The sequence below is a fragment of the Ranitomeya variabilis genome, chromosome 1 (assembly GCF_051348905.1).
Source record: "Ranitomeya variabilis isolate aRanVar5 chromosome 1, aRanVar5.hap1, whole genome shotgun sequence".
In the NCBI taxonomy this organism is placed as follows: domain Eukaryota; kingdom Metazoa; phylum Chordata; class Amphibia; order Anura; family Dendrobatidae; genus Ranitomeya; species Ranitomeya variabilis.
In genome coordinates, this window is record NC_135232.1 from 229,261,160 (window position 1) to 229,279,337 (window position 18,178).

The window sequence follows — 18,178 nt, forward strand, 5'->3', positions numbered from 1 at the left end:
ACTTACGGTCTCAGATCCAGAATGGGAGCCCGAAAAGAAAGCCAATCGAAGTATATGTACTTCCTTTTGGTCGGTGCTGCATCCCCACTCCTGGCCCGCTGCTGACGTTCCCGCCGATACTGGTCCCTGATGCTGCGCCATCGTCTCGTGACATCATTCACTGCAACGTAACATAAAAAAAAAAGAAAAAGAAAAATATGTTTGTCACATATAAAATTTAGCTTACACTCTAATGTGGCCTGATACTTTGCAAGTTTTACCTCAGAAATATGCAACATATTCTAACAAAAACATCACATATTAGGATTTTTGTGTATGATAGTAACACGTGTTACTTTGCTCAATAATATTATTAAAGGATTGTACTTACTAATTTGCTGCTGGGCCTCACGAGGTCTGTTCTTATAGTCAGGGAACATACGGACACATATCCTCTTCCATGCTGCCTCCTTTCGTGCCCGGTCGGCATAATGGCATAAAGGTGTCCCTCTGATCCAAGCTAATTAGCATGCCAAAGCTTCCTGATAATGGATGATTCAATTTCCTGTCACCTGGAGAAGTCTTGCGTATTTCTCGCAAGTCACACTGATGGTCCATGTGTAATCCGTTTTTTTCTCGCACCCATAGACTTGCATTGGCCTATTTGGGGCATAATACGGTGACAATCACAGCATGCTGCGATTTCACTCGTACGTATAATGCGGCCAAGAAAACAATGGATGATGGGAGCTGCCCCATAGATTAACATTGGTCTGAGTGCTATGCGATTTTTTATGGCATAGCACTCGTCCCTATTACGCTATTGTATGATGCCAGCCTTACTCTGAAACACTATGGCTATCTGTGGTGTTTCATAGGACTGCAGATGTCATCACCTACATTATCATATCTCCCAACTTTTGAAGAAGGCAAAGAGGGACAAAGGCAGGGGCGCGTGCAGCTCGCCGCAGCAATTTTTAGACCATACCCATTTCACGACTAGTCACACACATATCCATACCCCAACCACACCCATTTAGCACTACTAATCACACTGTTTCATAAACAATAATTATAAACAAAAAAAAATATGGCCACACAGTGCTCCATACTGTATAATGGCCCCACATGATGCTCAATACTGTATAATGGCCCCACATGTTGATGCCAGCGCACAGTTGGGGCTGTAGATGTGTCCCAGCAGCTCTGCTTACAATGCAGGCAAAGATTTCACCACCTGTCGCTGTCCATGCTGCTGCCTCACCGATCCTGCACATTGCAATGTAGCCCAGCTCTGCAAACTCTGCATGCACTCAGACAACACCACTATCTACTAGCTCCACTCCAAAACTGCTGTAGTATATAAAGGATACATATATATACTGTGCCTATGACTAACGGGCTGCACTGGATTGCTCTAACTGCTGCCACTACTCCTTGTTATAGTGCCTTGTACTGTAAGCACAGCAGGGCCAGCTGCAACACACACACATATGTACCTCAGAATGTCCTCTCCACACACACACACACACACACACACCACACACACACACACATGTACCTCAGAATGTTCTCCCTCCCTCTCTGAACCACCGGAGAAGAAGATAAAGAGGGGGCATGGCCTAATACAAGGGGGCATGTTGGCTGCTTCTCCTGCTGGCTGTGTGGGAGAAGCAGAGCCCCTTGTGGGACTGTGGGGCACAGTGTCAAAATTGGGACAGTCCCACAGTATGAGGGACGGTTGGGAGCTATGCATTAGCCGTACTCACAGTTATCACTGTGTTATCTGTGGTGTTACATAGGACTGCAGGTGAAGCTAGACAGGATTATCTGCAGTGTTAAAAAAAATTAGGAGGGGGTGGGGGCAACTTTTTTCTTGGAGCTTGGACCCCCAATCTTTTCAGACCCTAGCAATGTCCTTACGTATTGCTAATAGTGGCAGACCACTTGGCCGATATGACGCCCCTGAATATGGGGGCCACAGTGCCAGCACTGGCTCCAGGCCCCTCCGCCAACTGTATCCACATCCTGCTTATGTAATGTAACCTAAATGTTTGTGTGATTTTGCAATGTTAGCATTTGGGGCCCCACTTTAAACTTTTGCCTAGGGCCCCACTTTGTCTAAAACCAGCCCTGCCTGGGCCAAAGCAGTACGGGAGTGGTGCAAGTCACGCTTGCAGAGTGGGCACAGATGAATGACCTGTGTATCCTTCTGCACAGTTTTGAAATGGATACTAAGATGGTAAGCACTGACAATGCCATCATCAGCATCACTTCCAGTCATCTACATGCTGGAGTACAATTTGAATCATCTGTATGAGGAGGTGGAAGCAGAGGGGGATGCAGAAGGGATGTGTGGCCATTATACAGTATGGAGCATCATGTGGGGCCATTATACTGTTGTCCGTGGTTGGTGGGAGGGAACGGAGGAAGTAACCTTGAGTGTTACCCCGCCAGCAACACACCATGGACTTGAACCTCATGGAAGCATCCGACACATGAGCACCTTCTTGCTGCACTGTTTTTAACATGATGCCTGTATTCTTAGGGTTAGAAATAGTGCTAACTACTGGGTTGCCCCTTTGTGATATCCACGGTACAAAAGTACATTTTGCCAGATGCTTCCCCAGCCTGGAAAAGGATGCGTTCATGCTGGAGTATCGAAACACGTTTGTAGACAATCTTAACAGTGGTTTTCCCCTAGACAGCAGTTAGGCACACAGTGTATATTATAGTTCTAGACTTCCAACCTCGGGAACGTCAAGGCGTCATGGCAAAAACATTAGCAGCAGTAGCAGTGTAAGTGGCATAAGCAGTTTCTGTAAGTCACTTCACACATTTTTTAGACAAGCCCATGCACCAGCAGAACAGAGTACAAGTCTGACATGCTGTGAATGACTGGAGAGGATGATGAAGGAGTATCTTGAGCTCAATATCAATGCCATCAGGGAGCATTTGGACCCTTTTGCATTTTGGTCTTCAAAAATGGAAGAGTGTCCTGAGCTCGCCTGTCATGCCTTGGAGGTTTTGTCAGCATTCTCTCTTCACCATTGCTGCTGGTGGTGTCCTGACGGATAAGCGCATCTGGCTGTCCCCTAAAATTTTGGACCTCCTAACTTTCAGAAAAAATGAACAAGTCATGGATCTCCAATGACTTTTGCAGCCCAGTTACAGATTTGGCAGACTAGGCGATGGTGTCGTTTTGAGTGTCCTGCATCGATCTTGCATTATTATAGTGTGTGACACCTTTGTCGTGGCTTATGTGCATGCTGTTACAAACAATTTTCAGAAATGTGGAGACTCCAAGTTGGGTCTCCATCTGGTGGGTTGCATGTTGTGGAAGGGGTGTCAGAGGCCCATTGTACTGTTTCTACTTTGTGGAAATTGTTGCCATTTTACTGGTGTGCTCACTGTGCTGCAATAATTGTTTGAAATATTTGCTCTGAAAGTTGGATCTCCTTCATGTTTGTTGAGGCTCTCAGACAGACAGGCCTGCACTTACATTCTGTCAACTAGCTGTGTTACTATCCTTACACTTTTCTAGCATTAGTGCTCTACCAAGCTGATATTTGTGTCAACTGAGTGTGGCTGGGAAAAAAATAGTTTGAGCTGTTGCATGAGCTATCAGGGTTCCCAGCAAAGAGGGTTTACACTGCTCCTTTACCCCACCTTGTTTTAATTGAATCCTCAATTCTAAACGCTGGTCCAGACCCTGATACCTCCAAGTTGGGTCTAACGTGTGTTATATCACCCAAAAGAAGTATTCATAGTAAAAAAATATTAAAACAGATACAGTGGGGCAAAAAAGTATTTAGTCAGTCAGCAATAGTGCAAGTTCCACCACTTAAAAAGATGAGAGGCGTCTGTAATTTACATCATAGTTAGACCTCAACTATGGGAGACAAACTGAGAAAAAAAAATCCAGAAAATCACATTGTCTGTTTTTTTATCATTTTATTTGCATATTATGGTGGAAAATAAGTATTTGGTCAGAAACAAACAATCAAGATTTCTGGCTCTCACAGACCTGTAACTTCTTCTTTAACCCCTTTCTGACATCTGACGTACTATCCCGTCGAGGTGGGGTGGGCCCGTATGACCGCCGACGGGATAGTACGTCATCACCGATCAGCGGCGCTCACGGGGGGAGCGCGGCCGATCGCGGCCGGGTGTCAGCTGCATATCGCAGCTGACATCCGGCACTATGTGCCAGGAGCGGTCACGGACCGCCCCCGGCACATTAACCCCCGGCACACCGCGATCAAACATGATCGCAGTGTACCGGCGGTATAGGGAAGCATCGCGCAGGGAGGGGGCTCCCTGCGGGCTTCCCTGAGACCCCCGGAGCAACGCGATGTGATCGCGTTGCTCTGAGGGTCTCCTACCTCCCTCCTCGCCGCAGGTCCCGGATCCAAGATGGCCGCGGCATCCGGGTCCTGCAGGGAGGGAGGTGGCTTACCGAGTGTCTGCTCAGGGCAGACGCTTGGTAAGCCTGCAGCCCTGCACAGCAGATCGTCGATCTGGCAGAGTGCTGTGCACACTGCCAGATCAATGATCTGTGATGTCCCCCCCTGGGACAAAGTAAAAAAGTAAAAAAAAAATTTTTCCACATGTGTAAAAAAAAAAAAAAAAAAAAATTCCTAAATAAATAATAATAAAAAAAAATATATTATTCCCATAAATACATTTCTTTATCTAAATAAAAAAAACAAAACAATAAAAGTACACATATTTAGTATCGCCGCGTCCGTAACGACCCAACCTATAAAACTGCCCCACTAGTTAACCCCTTCAGTAAACACCGTAAGAAAAAAAAAAAAAAAACGAGGCAAAAAACAACGCTTTATTACCATACCGCCGAACAAAAAGTGGAATAACACACGATCAAAAAGACTGATATAAATATCCATGGTACCGCTGAAAACGTCATCTTGTCCCGCAAAAAACAAGCCGCCATACTGCATCATCAGCAAAAAAATAAAAAAGTTATAGTCCTGAGAATAAAGCGATACCAAAATAATTATTTTTTCTATATTTTAGTTTTTATCGTATAAAAGCGCCAAAACATAAAAAAATGATATAAATGAGATATCGCTGTAATCGTACTGACCCGACGAATAAAACTGCTTTATCAATTTTACCAAACGCGGAACGGTATAAACGCCTCTCCCAAAAGAAATTCATGAATAGCAGGTTTTTGGTCATTCTGCCTCACAAAAATCGGAATAAAAAGCGATCAAAAATGGTCACGTGTCCGAAAATGTTACCAATAAAAACGTCAACTCGTCCCGCAAAAAACAAGACCTCACATGACTCTGTGGAGCAAAATGTGGAAAAATTATAGGTCTCAAAATGTGGAGACGCAAAAACTTTTTTGCTATAAAAAGCGTCGCTGGTTTCACACTTGCGTTTTTGTCTGCAGCGTTTTTTGCACAAAAAAACGCATGCGTTTTGTCCCTATATTTAACATTGAAAACGCATGCGTTTTTTTTGTACGCGTTTGGTCGCGTTTTCAAACGCATGCGGTTTTTTTCTGCATGCGTTCATTTTCAGAAATACAACCTGCAGTATTTTCTTGCGTTTTTAAGCACATGCGTTTGTTTGCGTTAAAAACGCATGCATTTTTATCGAAAAAAAACAGAAAACACACTGAAAAGCCACCCACCACCATTTCAGTGCCACGTATTTCAGTGCCACGTATTTAAGTGCCACGTATCACATATTTCAGTGCCACGTATTTCAGTGCCACGTATTTCAGTGCCACGTATTTCAGTGCCACGTATCACATATTTCAGTGCCACGTATTTCAGTGCCACGTATTTCAGTGCCACGTATTTCAGTGCCACGTATTTCAGTGCCACGTATTTCAGTGCCACGTATTTCAGTGCCACGTATTTCAGTGCCACGTATCACGTATTTCAGTGCCACGTGTTTCAGTGCCACGTATTTAAGTGCCACGTATCACGTATTTCAGTGCCACGTATTTCAGTGCCACGTATTTCAGTGCCACGTATCACATATTTCAGTGCCACGTGTTTCAGTGCCACGTATTTAAGTGCCACGTATCACGTATTTCAGTGCCACGTATTTCAGTGCCACGTATTTCAGTGCCACGTATTTCAGTGCCACGTATTTCAGTGCCACGTATTTCAGTGCCACGTATTTCAGTCACGTTTAGGGTTAGGGTTAGGGGTAGGGTTAGGGTTAGGGCTAGGGTTGGAGGTAAAGTTAGGGTTAGGGTTTGGATTACATTTACGTTTGGATTAGGGTTGGGATTAGAATTATGGGTGTGTCAGGGCTAGGGGTGTGGTTAGGGTTACCGTTGGGATTAGGGTTAGGGGTGTGTTTGGGTTAGGGTTTCAGGTAGAATTGGGGAGTTTCCACTGTCCAGGCACATCAGGGGCTCTCCAAGCGCGACATGGCGTCCAATCTCAATTCCAGCCAATTCTGCGTTGAAAAAGTAAAACAGTGCTCCTTCCCTTCCGAGCTCTCCCGTGCGCCCAAAAAGGGGTTTACCCCAACATATGTATTATCAGCGTACTCGGGACAAATTGAACAACAACTTCTGGGGTCCAAGTTCTCTTGTTATCCTTAGGAAAATAAAAATTTGGGGGGCTAAAAATCATTTTTGTGGGAAAAAAAAGATGTTTTATTTTCACGGCTCTGCGTTATAAACTGTAGTGAAACACTTGGGGGTTCAAAGTTCTCACAACACATCTAGATAAGTTCCTTGGGAGGTCTAGTTTCCAATATGGGGTCACTTGTGGGGGGTTTGTACTGTTTGGGTACATCAGGGGCTCTGCAAATGCAACGTGACGGCTGCTGACCAATCCATTTAAGTCTGCATTCCAAATGGCGCTCCTTCCCTTCCGAGCTCTGTCATGCACCCAAACAGTGGTTCCCCCCCACATATGGGGTATCAGCGTACTCAGGACAAATTGGACAACAACTTTTGGGGTCTAATTTATCCTGTTACCCTTGTGAAAATACAAAACTGGGGGCTAAAAAATCATTTTTGTGAAAAAAAAAAAGAATTTTTATTTTCACGGCTTTGCGCTATAAACTTTAGTGAAACACTTGGGGGTTCAAAGTTCTCAAAACACATCTAGATAAGTTCCTTGGGAGGTCTAGTTTCCAATATGCGGTCACTTGTGGGGGGTTTGTACTGTTTGGGTACATCAGGGGCTCTGCAAATGCAACGTGACGGCTGCTGACCAATCCATTTAAGTCTGCATTCCAAATGGCGCTCCTTCCCTTCCGAGCTCTGTCATGCGCCCAAACAGTGGTTCCCCCCCACATATGGGGTATCAGCGTACTCAGGACAAATTGGAAAACAAATTTTGGGGTCCAATTTATTCTGTTACCCTTGTAAAAATACAAAGCTGGGTGCTAAAAAATCATTTTTGAGAAAAAAAATAAAAATTATTTTCACGGCTCTGCGTTATAATCTGTAGTGAAACACTTGGGGGTTCAAAGCTCTCAAAACACATCTAGATAAGATCCTTAGGGGGTCTACTTTCCAAAATGGTGTCACTTGTAGGGAGTTTCAATGTTTAGGCACATCAGGGGCTCTCCAAACGCAACATGGCGTCCCATCTCAATTCCAGTCAATTTTGCATTGAAAAGTCAAATGGCGCTCCTTCCCTTCCAAGCTCTGCCATGCGCCCAAACAATGGTTTACACCCACATATGGGGTATCAGCGTACTCAGGACAAATTGGCCAACATTTTTTGGGGTCCAATTTCTTCTCTTACCCTTGGGAAAATAAAAAATTGGGGGCAAAAAGATCATTTTTGTGAAAAAATATGATTTTTTATTTTTACGGCTCTGCATTATAAACTTCTGTGAAGCACTTGGTGGGTCAAAGTGCTCACCACACATCTAGATAAGTTCCTTAGGGGGTCTACTTTCCAAAATGGTGTCACTTGTAGGGAGTTTCAATGTTTAGGCACATCAGGGGCTCTCCAAACGCAACATGGCGTCCCATCTCAATTCCAGTCAATTTTGCATTGAAAAGTCAAATGGCGCTCCTTCCCTTCCAAGCTCTGCCATGCGCCCAAACAATGGTTTACACCCACATATGGGGTATCATCGTACTCAGGACAAATTGGCCAACATTTTTTGGGGTCCAATTTCTTCTCTTACCCTTGGGAAAATAAAAAATTGGGGGCGAAAAGATCATTTTTGTGAAAAAATATGATTTTTTATTTTTACGGCTCTGCATTATAAACTTCTGTGAAGCACTTGGTGGGTCAAAGTGCTCACCACACATCTAGATAAGTTCCTTAGGGGGTCTACTTTCCAAAATGGTGTCACTTGTAGGGAGTTTCAATGTTTAGGCACATCAGGGGCTCTCCAAACGCAACATGGCGTCCCATCTCAATTCCAGTCAATTTTGCATTGAAAAGTCAAATGGCGCTCCTTCCCTTCCAAGCTCTGCCATGCGCCCAAACAATGGTTTACACCCACATATGGGGTATCATCGTACTCAGGACAAATTGCACAACATTTTTTGGGGTCCAATTTCTTCTCTTACCCTTGGGAAAATAAAAAATTGGGGGCGAAAAGATCATTTTTGTGAAAAAATATGATTTTTTATTTTTACGGCTCTGCATTATAAACTTCTGTGAAGCACTTGGTGGGTCAAAGTGCTCACCACACATCAAGATAAGTTCCTTAGGGGGTCTACTTTCCAAAATGGTGTCACTTGTAGGGGGTTTCAGTGTTTAGGCACATCAGGGGCTCTCCAAACGCAACATGGCGTCCCATCTCAATTCCAGTCAATTTTGCATTGAAAAGTCAAATGGCGCTCCTTTCCTTCCGAGCTCTGCCATACGCCCAAACAGTGGTTTACCCCCACATATGGGGTATCAGCGTACTCAGGACAAATTGTACAACAACTGTGGGGGTCCATTTTCTCCTGTTACCCTTGGTAAAATAAAACAAATTGGAGCTGAAATAAATTTTGTGTGAAAAAAAGTTAAATGTTCATTTTTATTTAAACATTCCAAAAATTCCTGTGAAACACCTGAAGGGTTAATAAACTTCTTGAATGTGGTTTTGAGCACCTTGAGGGGTGCAGTTTTTAGAATGGTGTCACACTTGAGTATTTTCTATCATATAGACCCCTCAAAATGACTTCAAATGAGATGTGGTCCCTAAAAAAAAATGGTGTTGTAAAAATGAGAAATTGCTGGTCAACTTTTAACCCTTATAACTCCGTCACAAAAAAAAAATTTGGTTCCAAAATTGTACTGATGTAAAGTAGACATGTGGGAAATGTTACTTATTAAGTATTTTGCGTGACATATGTCTGTGATTTAAGGGCATAAAAATTCAAAGTTGGAAAATTGCAAAATTTTCAAAATTTTCGCCAAATTTCCATTTTTTTCACAAATAAACGCAAGTTATATCGAATAAATTTTACCACTAGCATGAAGTACAATATGTCACGAGAAAACAATGTCAGAATCGCCAAGATCCGTCAAAGCGTTCCAGAGTTATAGCCTCATAAAGGGACAGTGGTCAGAATTGTAAAAATTGGCCCGGTCATTAACGTGCAAACCACCCTTGGGGGTGAAGGGGTTAAGAGTCTCCTCTTTCCTCCACTCATTACCTGTAGTAATGGCACCTGTTTAAACTTGTTATCAGTATAAAAAGACACCTGTGCACACCCTCAAACAGTCTGACTCCAAACTCCACTATGGTGAAGACCAAAGAGCTGTCAAAGGACACCAGAAACAAAATTGTAGCCCTGCACCAGGCTGGGAAGACTAAATCTGCAATAGCCAACCAGCTTGGAGTGAAGAAATCAACAGTGGGAGCAATAATTAGAAAATGGAAGACATTCAAGACCACTGATAATCTCCCTCGATCTGGGGCTCCACGCAAAATCCCACCCAGTGGGGTCAGAATGATCACAAGAACGGTGAGCAAAAATCCCAGAACCACGCGGGGGGACCTAGTGAATGAACTGCAGAGAGCTGGGACCAATGTAACAAGGCCTACCATAAGTAACACACTACGCCACCATGGACTCAGATCTTGCAGTGCCAGACGTGTCCCACTGCTTAAGCCAGTACATGTCCGGGCCCATCTGAAGTTTGCTAGAGAGTATTTGGATGATCCAGAGGAGTTTTGGGAGAATGTCCTATGGTCTGATGAAACCAAATTGGAACTGTTTGATAGAAACACAACTTGTCGTGTTTGGAGGAAAAAGAATACTGAGTTGCATCCATCAAACACCATACCTACTGTAAAGCATGGTGGTGGAAACATCATGCTTTGGGGCTGTTTCTCTGCAAAGGGGCCAGGACGACTGATCCGGGTACATGAAAGAATGAATAGGGCCATGTATCGTGAGATTTTGAGTGCAAACCTCCTTCCATCAGCAAGGGCATTGAAGATGAAACGTGGCTGGGTCTTTCAACATGACAATGATCCAAAGCACACCGCCAGGGCAATGAAGGAATGGCTTCGTAAGAAGCATTTCAAGGTCCTGGAGTGGCCTAGCCAGTCTCCAGATCTCAACCCTATAGAAAACCTTTGGAGGGAGTTGAAAGTCCGTGTTGCCAAGCGAAAAGCCAAAAACATCACTGCTCTAGAGGAGATCTGCATGGAGGAATGGGCCAACATACCAACAACAGTGTGTGGCAACCTTGTGAAGACTTACAGAAAACGTTTGACCTCTGTCATTGCCAACAAAGGATATATTACAAAGTATTGAGATGAAATTTTGTTTCTGACCAAATACTTATTTTCCACCATAATATGCAAATAAAATGATAAAAAAACAGACAATGTGATTTTCTGGATTTTTTTTTCTCAGTTTGTCTCCCATAGTTGAGGTCTACCTATGATGTAAATTACAGACGCCTCTCATCTTTTTAAGTGGTGGAACTTGCACTATTGCTGAATGACTAAATACTTTTTTGCCCCACTGTATATCACTTTATGACAGTCTGGAGTGTCAGACTGCTTGGTATGGGATTTTCTATGCACTTTTATTAATTGCACTTTATAAGATCCAGGATGACTGGCCACATGGTTGTTATCAAATGTGCACTGTAGCTACTTTGTATGGATATTAATTCTTATCACTTCACTGCATGATGACATCTATTTTTTGTATTTTTGTTTTTTCATATCAAATTTAATTATATTTTTATGTTTGGTATCATGCTTATATATGCACTTATTATATTAATTGCCACATGGTATTTATTTATTAATTGATTTATTCACATATTTTCACATTTTATGTTGAGTAGTTATTGGTGTTATTTCTTGCCACATTATTTTTGCATATTATTTCATTTTATTATATTTTATATGGTGCTATATTTTTATTTTATTATTTTTTTTATATTCTTTACTGATCTGTCTGATATTCCTTGTCCCCATCACACATTAATTTTGATATAGTTTTTTTATGTTATCAATTTTTTAATAAAAGATCTTTTGCAACATCAATTTTTTCCTGCAAGAAAAGTATTTTTCCCTTTGGTATTTTGTGTAATCATGTTTTATTAATTGTCAATAAAGTGATATTTCTATTTTAATATTTTTACTATGAATACTTCTTTTGGGTAATATATTGTGCTGGGTATTCCTAGTTTTTCATGTTTAATATATTTGTGGTGTTTCTTTTCTATATAGGTGTTTTACTTCATGTGTGTTGTCTGAATTTGGCAGGGCTCCCAGCACAGCAGGCCTACACCTGTCCTTCAATGATCTCTTAATTTCAACCAAGTTTCAAAGCTGTAAATGCTGGTCCAAACCCTAATGCCTCATGCATAGCCCATGGTTGACTGCTTGCTTGCCATTATAAAATGTTCTACTGTGGGTCAATTGATCAGTCAACTTCATATTTTACTATCCTTACATTTTTCTAACATTAGTGCTCTATCAAGCTGATACTTGGGCCATCTGAGTGTGGCTAAGCAAAAACGCTGTTTGAGGTGTTGCATGAGGTATCAGGGCTCCCAGCAAAGCAGACTTACACCGGTCCCTCACCCACCTCATCTTAGTTGAAACTTCCATTCAAAGCTGTAAATGCTGGCCCAGACCCTGATACCTCATGCATGGGCCATAGCTGACTGCTGAGTGCCATTATCAAATTACTACTGTGGGTCAATTGATACTTCTTTTCCTGGTGTCTGCCCCAAGACAAAGTACGCCTGCGCAGGAGCCGCGACAGGAGGCAAAGAAGAGGACGTCATCGTATGAAGATGGGAGGCGCCGGACTCGGACTGTGACGCCCATCGGACTGGACCGCGCCGGGACCGCCCCTGGGTGAGTATAATCTAACTTGTTTTTCTTATCGTTCCAGTTACAGCGGGGGCTTATCTACAGCATTACAGAATGCTGTAGATAAGCCCCTGATGGCGGTGGCCTTAGCTTATAGGCCAAAAATGGGGTGACAGATTCCCTTTAAATACCGCCAGATCTTTGAAATGGAGACTATATACACATAATATATATATAATTTTTTTAATTAACTGTGTATATATATATATATTATATATATATATATATATATATATATATATATATATATATATATATATATATATATATATATATGCACATACATACAGTGGCACGTAAAAGTTTGGGCACCCCCAGTCAAATTGACTGGTATTGTGAACAGTTAAGCAAGTTGAAGATAAAATGATCTGTAAAAGGCCTAAAGTTAAAGATGACACATTTACATGCCACTGCACTGTATATACAGTACATCAAAATAAAAACTACATTTTATTCATATCATCAGAGACAGTGACAATTATAATTGTTGTGCCTTAGTGTGATAAAAGTAAAAGTACTTACGGTAATTTCGGCACCAACTGTGTTATTTTCTGAGAAGCCTACATATCTATTTATTGACGAGCTGATCTGAAGTGAGCTGGTAGAAAGTTAATACAAATAAGAGACCTGATACAAAAAAAAACAACAATTTGCATAGAAAAAAAAATCTTTGTTATTTTTATTGTTGTGCTCTGACATACCAAAATGCATTGCTTTGATTAATCGCAACAGAGACCTTGTGCTGCAGGTTTTAATCAGGGGCACAATATTTTCCATGACATTCCCATGGGTTGTACTGTAGCACCACCTCAAATATTTCTTTTGAAGTAGTGTGTTCAGGATTTTCTTTGCACTTTGATGTTTCTTTTTGACACAATATTAGAAGCTGCTGCATAAACAATATCAGGTTACTGTTACAAATAGTCCATCTATTAATGTAGTGCATGGTGTGCCTATGCCGGAACTGTTCTTCTCTTTGATATACAAAGCATTATTTATCAGCGATTCCTCCATCACAGGAAATAAATACTTTGCCTTTTTCCTTTTGTTGACATAAACTTAGTTAAAACAGAAGAAAAAAAAAAATCACATTTTAATTATATTATTATTAAGATGTGGACAGCACATGGGTCAAATTTCATCACAATTTTGCATGGTAAACTAAAGGCGTGGCCATTATGGCATGATTATACAGATTCAAGAGATACCTTTAGTGAAGAAATCTGCTTTTTGGCAGTTCTTTAATCCGCATTTGAAGTTTGGGTGGAATAACCGTTCGGTGCATAGGGGCGGAACTGTGATTAGGGTCTCCGACTATGCCCTGGCCCCTCTGCCTGCCTCTGGTGTTGGCATCTGCCTCCTTTTTTAAAGTTCACGCAGGCACCCTCCTTGCGCAAATCTTTAGTAAAATGAATGAATCTGAGCTTGCGCCGCCATTGGTGCCATTTTACTGAAGACTGCCTAGAGGGCAATCTGTGCATGTGCCACTACCGGTGCCATTTTAATGAAGACCTCTGGGAGCTGAATCTGTGAAAGAACTGCCCATAGCTAAGACTGTGCCAATGAAAACTTTAAAAAAGGAGGTAGGTAGAGACATAAATGCAGGTGGAAGCCCCAAGGCAGATGCTACTCACAGTCCCGACACTATGCACAGAAACGTTATTCTAAACTTCAAATGCAGATTAAAGAACAATCAGGAAGCTGATTTCTTCACTGAGACCATGTAGTGGCAAGTTTACCAATCATGGTTTACTGAAACATGGTTAGGGGTTGATCAGAATACAGTAGCAGCCAGAGCTGTCACTTTTACATCATAAATAGCAAACTGACTTCACCGTGCTAATATATGACTAGCATTGGGATGGCAAAGCAGATTACTGTTATTCATAAGAATTAGACAGTTTTTCTTGACCCCCATGGCAAAATTATACATTCTGAGGGTGGAAACATTTTTGGCGATATGATGAAAGTCACTACTTTTTGTTAAATATTATTGTCAAAAATGATTTCCCAATCTGGCCACAAATTTACATGGCAGAAATCAGGGTATAATGTTGATTTTTTTTTTTGCATGCTGAAGTTTTGTATGAAGGCTTGTATATATGTATACTGTATAGGTGTATATATTGTGACACTGGCAAAATACTGGAGGGAAGATATAGTTGTGCTCAAAAGTTTACATACCCCGGCAGAATTTTTGCTTCCTTGGCCTTTTTTCATAGAATATGAATGATAACGCCAACACTTTCTCTCAATTCATGGTTAATGGTTGGATGAGGCCATTTATTGTCAAACTACTGTTTTCTCTTTTTAAATCACAATGACAACCTACAACATCCAAATGACCCTGATCAAAAGTTCACATACCCTGGTGATTTTAGCCTGATAACATGCACAGAAGTTGACACAAATGGGTTTGAATGGCTACTAAAGGTAACATCCTCACCTGTGACCTGTTTGCTTGTAATCAGTGTGTGTGCATAAAAGCTGAGTGAGTTTCGGGGATCCAGACAGACTCTTGCATCTTTCATCCAGCCACTGACATTTCTGGATTGTGAGCCATGGGGAAAGCAAAATAATTGTCAATGGATCTATGGGGAAAGGTCGATGAACTGTATAAAACAGGAAAGGGATACAAAAAGATATCCAAGGAATTGATAATGCCAGTCAGCAGCGTTCAAACTGTGATTAACAAATGGAAAATCAGGGGCTCTGTAAAAACAAAACCACGGTCAAGTAGACCAACAAAAATATCATCCACAACTGCCAGGAAAATTGTTCGGGATGCAAAGAAAAACCCACAAATAAAATCAGCTGAAATGCAGGAATCTGAAAACTAGAGGTGAGGCTGTTTGAAGATGCACAATAAGGAGGCACTGGAAGAAAAATGGGCTGCATGGTCAAATCGCCAGAAGAAAGCCATTACTGCCCAAATGCCACAAAGTATCTTACCTACAATACCCAAAACAGCACAGAGACAAGCCTCAAAACTTCTGGAACAAGGTAATTTGGAGTGATGAGACCAAAAGTTAACTTTTTAGCCAGAACCATAAACGTTACATTTGAAAAGAGGTCAACAAGGCCTATGATGAAAGGAACACCATTCCTACTGTAAAACACGAAGGTAGATTGCTGATGTTTTGAGGATGTGTGAGCTACAAAGGCATGGAAACTTGGTCAAAGTTGAAGGAAAGATGAATGCAGTACGTTATCAACAAATACCGGAGGCAAACTTGCACTCATCAGCCTGGAAGCTGCCCATGGGACGTACTTGGACATTTCAACATGACAACGATCCAAAACACAAGGCTAAGTCGACCTGTCATTGTCTACAGCAGGACAAAGTGAAGGTTCTGGAGTGGCCATCTCAGTCTCCTGACCTCAATATTATTGAGCCACTCTGGGGAGATCTCAAGAGCACAGTTCATGCTAGACAGCCCAGGAATTTACAGGAGCTGGAGGCTTTTTGCCAAGAAGAGTGGACACCTTTACTATCTGAGAAAATAAAGAACCTCATCCGCAACTAGCACAAAAGACCTCAAGCTGTCATTGTTGTTAGAGGGGGCAATACACAGTATTAAGAAATGGGGTATGTGAACTTTTGATCAGGGTCATTTGGATGTTTTGGGTTGTCGTTATGATTTTAAAAGATAAAACACAGTAGTTTGACAATAAATGCCTTCACCCTACCATAGTGGAACCATGGTACTAACTACTACTAACCATTAGTGGAGAAAAAGTTTTTGTGTTATAATTCATATTCTCTGGAAAAAGGCCAAGAAAGCAAAAATTCTGCTGGGGTATGGAAACTTTTGAGCACAACTGCATATACTGTATTTATACAACCAACAATGGTGAGATTTTATTTTCTTAATATTCTCATGAAAAAAGTTCATAAATACCAAAAAGGCAAACTAATCATAATGGGAGACTAACATCAATCTGGACAAAAACATGGACACATTGTCTTCACATAGTAGTCCTATGCTAACCTTAAAGAATTGGTTACATAAGGAACAACTCTGATGTCTTTAGTTACATTAATGCTTTTTCAAGGAATTCACCTTTTATTCTAACTGTCATAAATCTTCTTCCAGAGTAGATTTGGTTTCATTTGATAGAAGTGCTTCTCACTAAATTAGAATATCATCAAAAAGTTAATTTATTTCAGTTCCTCAATACAAAAAGTGAAACTACAGCTCTGGCAAAAATTAAGAGACCACCAGATCAAAACCCTGTCATGGGCAGCCCAATCTCCAGACCTGAACCCCATTGGAAATCTCTGGAATGTAATCAAGAGGATGATGGATAGTCAAATGCCATCAAACAAAGAAGAACTGCTTACATTTTTGCGCCAGAAACAGTGTGAAAGACTGGTGGAAAGCATGCTAAGAATCATGAAAGCTGTGAATAAAAATCATGGTTATTCCACAAAATATTGATTTCTGAACTTTTCCTGAGTTAAAAGATTAGTATTGTTGTTTCTAAATGATTATGAACTTGTTTTCTTTGCATTATTTGAGGTCTGAAAGCACTGTTTTTTGTTTTTAATTTTGACCATTTCTGTCAGAAAAAAATATAAAATGTATTGCTTGGAAATTCAGAGACATGTTGTCAGAAGTTTATAGAATAAAAGAACAATTTACATTTTACTCAAAAATATACCTATAAAAAGAAAAACCAGACATACTGAACATTTTGCAGTGGTCTCTTAATTTTTGCCAGAGCTGTATATATTACAGTATGTATATACAGTGGCATGTAAAGGTTTGGGCACCCCTGGTCAAAATTGCTGTTATTGTGAACAGTTAAGTAAGGTGAAGATGAAATGATCGCTAAAAGTCCTAAAGTTAAAGATGACACATTTACTTAGTATTTTAGGCAAACATTAATATTTACAAAAGGGAAAATGGGCTGATGCAATAGTTTGGGCACCCTACATTGTTAGCACCTAGTAGAACCCCCTTTTGCAAGTATCACAGCTTGTAAACACTTTTTGTAGCCACACAAGAGTTTTCAGTTCTTGTTTGAGGTATTTTGATCCATTCCTTCTTGAAAGTGTAATAGAGTGCAGGGTTGCGTATGTCACCACGGAACAGACAGACCAACTGTTGAAGGGGATTTATTAACAGGGGTAAAATTCTCCTCGCAGGGAGTAAACAGGGGGTTAATGGAGTCAAACAGTAAACAGTAAACAATTAAGCGGAATCAAAAGGGTTAACGAGTGTTCTGGTAACTTATCAGCCCAGGGAGGTCCTGACTGGAGGGTCCTTATTTCCCAATGTGGATACAGTCACCAGCAGGGCTTGAGATCCTGAAGTCTCTTCTGTGTCTCCTGGAAAGTCCGGGGTTAAGCCTCTGCAGCCTGTTCTTCTCAAAGTGAAACTGGAACCAGGAAATAGCACAGCCTCCGTCGCTGCTGCAGGAGCCTCTGTGTACCAGGCTGACAGTCTCTCTGTAATAATGCTGTCACACACACAATGGGCAGTTACTTATCACACTCAGGGATCTTTGCTTGTCACTGCGGTCACCAGGGCTGCACAGTCACTGTCTCTGATTCAGGAGGCTTCCAAATCTACACCCCCACATCCAGCCTTCACTCTGGTGGGTATCTCAGCCTCAGTGCCCTCACGGGGAGCACTACTTTTAGGGGAGCATGGCGCTGCAGCCTGCCCTCTCTTTGGCGCGCTGCCTTCTCTCTGCTCTCCCGCTCTTTTCTGACCACTCCCCTCTCTCTTCCCAGCAGTCCCCTGGTCCCCTCTGTCCAGGGCAGAACGTCTTCCCCCCAACAACCCAGCTGTCTGACTATGTGGTTCCAGGCAAGGAGCAGGGAAAGCAACGTCCTTACATTCCCCCTCTCTTAAAGCTCGCCATTCCACGGGCGAGGTCT

At 41.7% G+C, this 18,178-nt stretch overlaps 1 long non-coding RNA gene across 1 annotated transcript in view; it reads right to left on the reverse strand.

Annotated features, from left to right (window-relative positions):
• Positions 1-12,821: 12,821 nt before the first annotated feature.
• Positions 12,822-18,178, reverse strand: part of LOC143793883 (uncharacterized) — a 287,791-nt gene continuing 282,434 nt past the window's right edge. Inside the window, exons 3-4 of the long non-coding RNA XR_013220314.1 lie at positions 16,353-16,421; positions 12,822-13,346 (exon numbers count right to left, since the gene is read on the reverse strand). This is a non-coding gene — a long non-coding RNA (uncharacterized LOC143793883). The remainder of the gene's footprint in view (positions 13,347-16,352; positions 16,422-18,178) is intronic.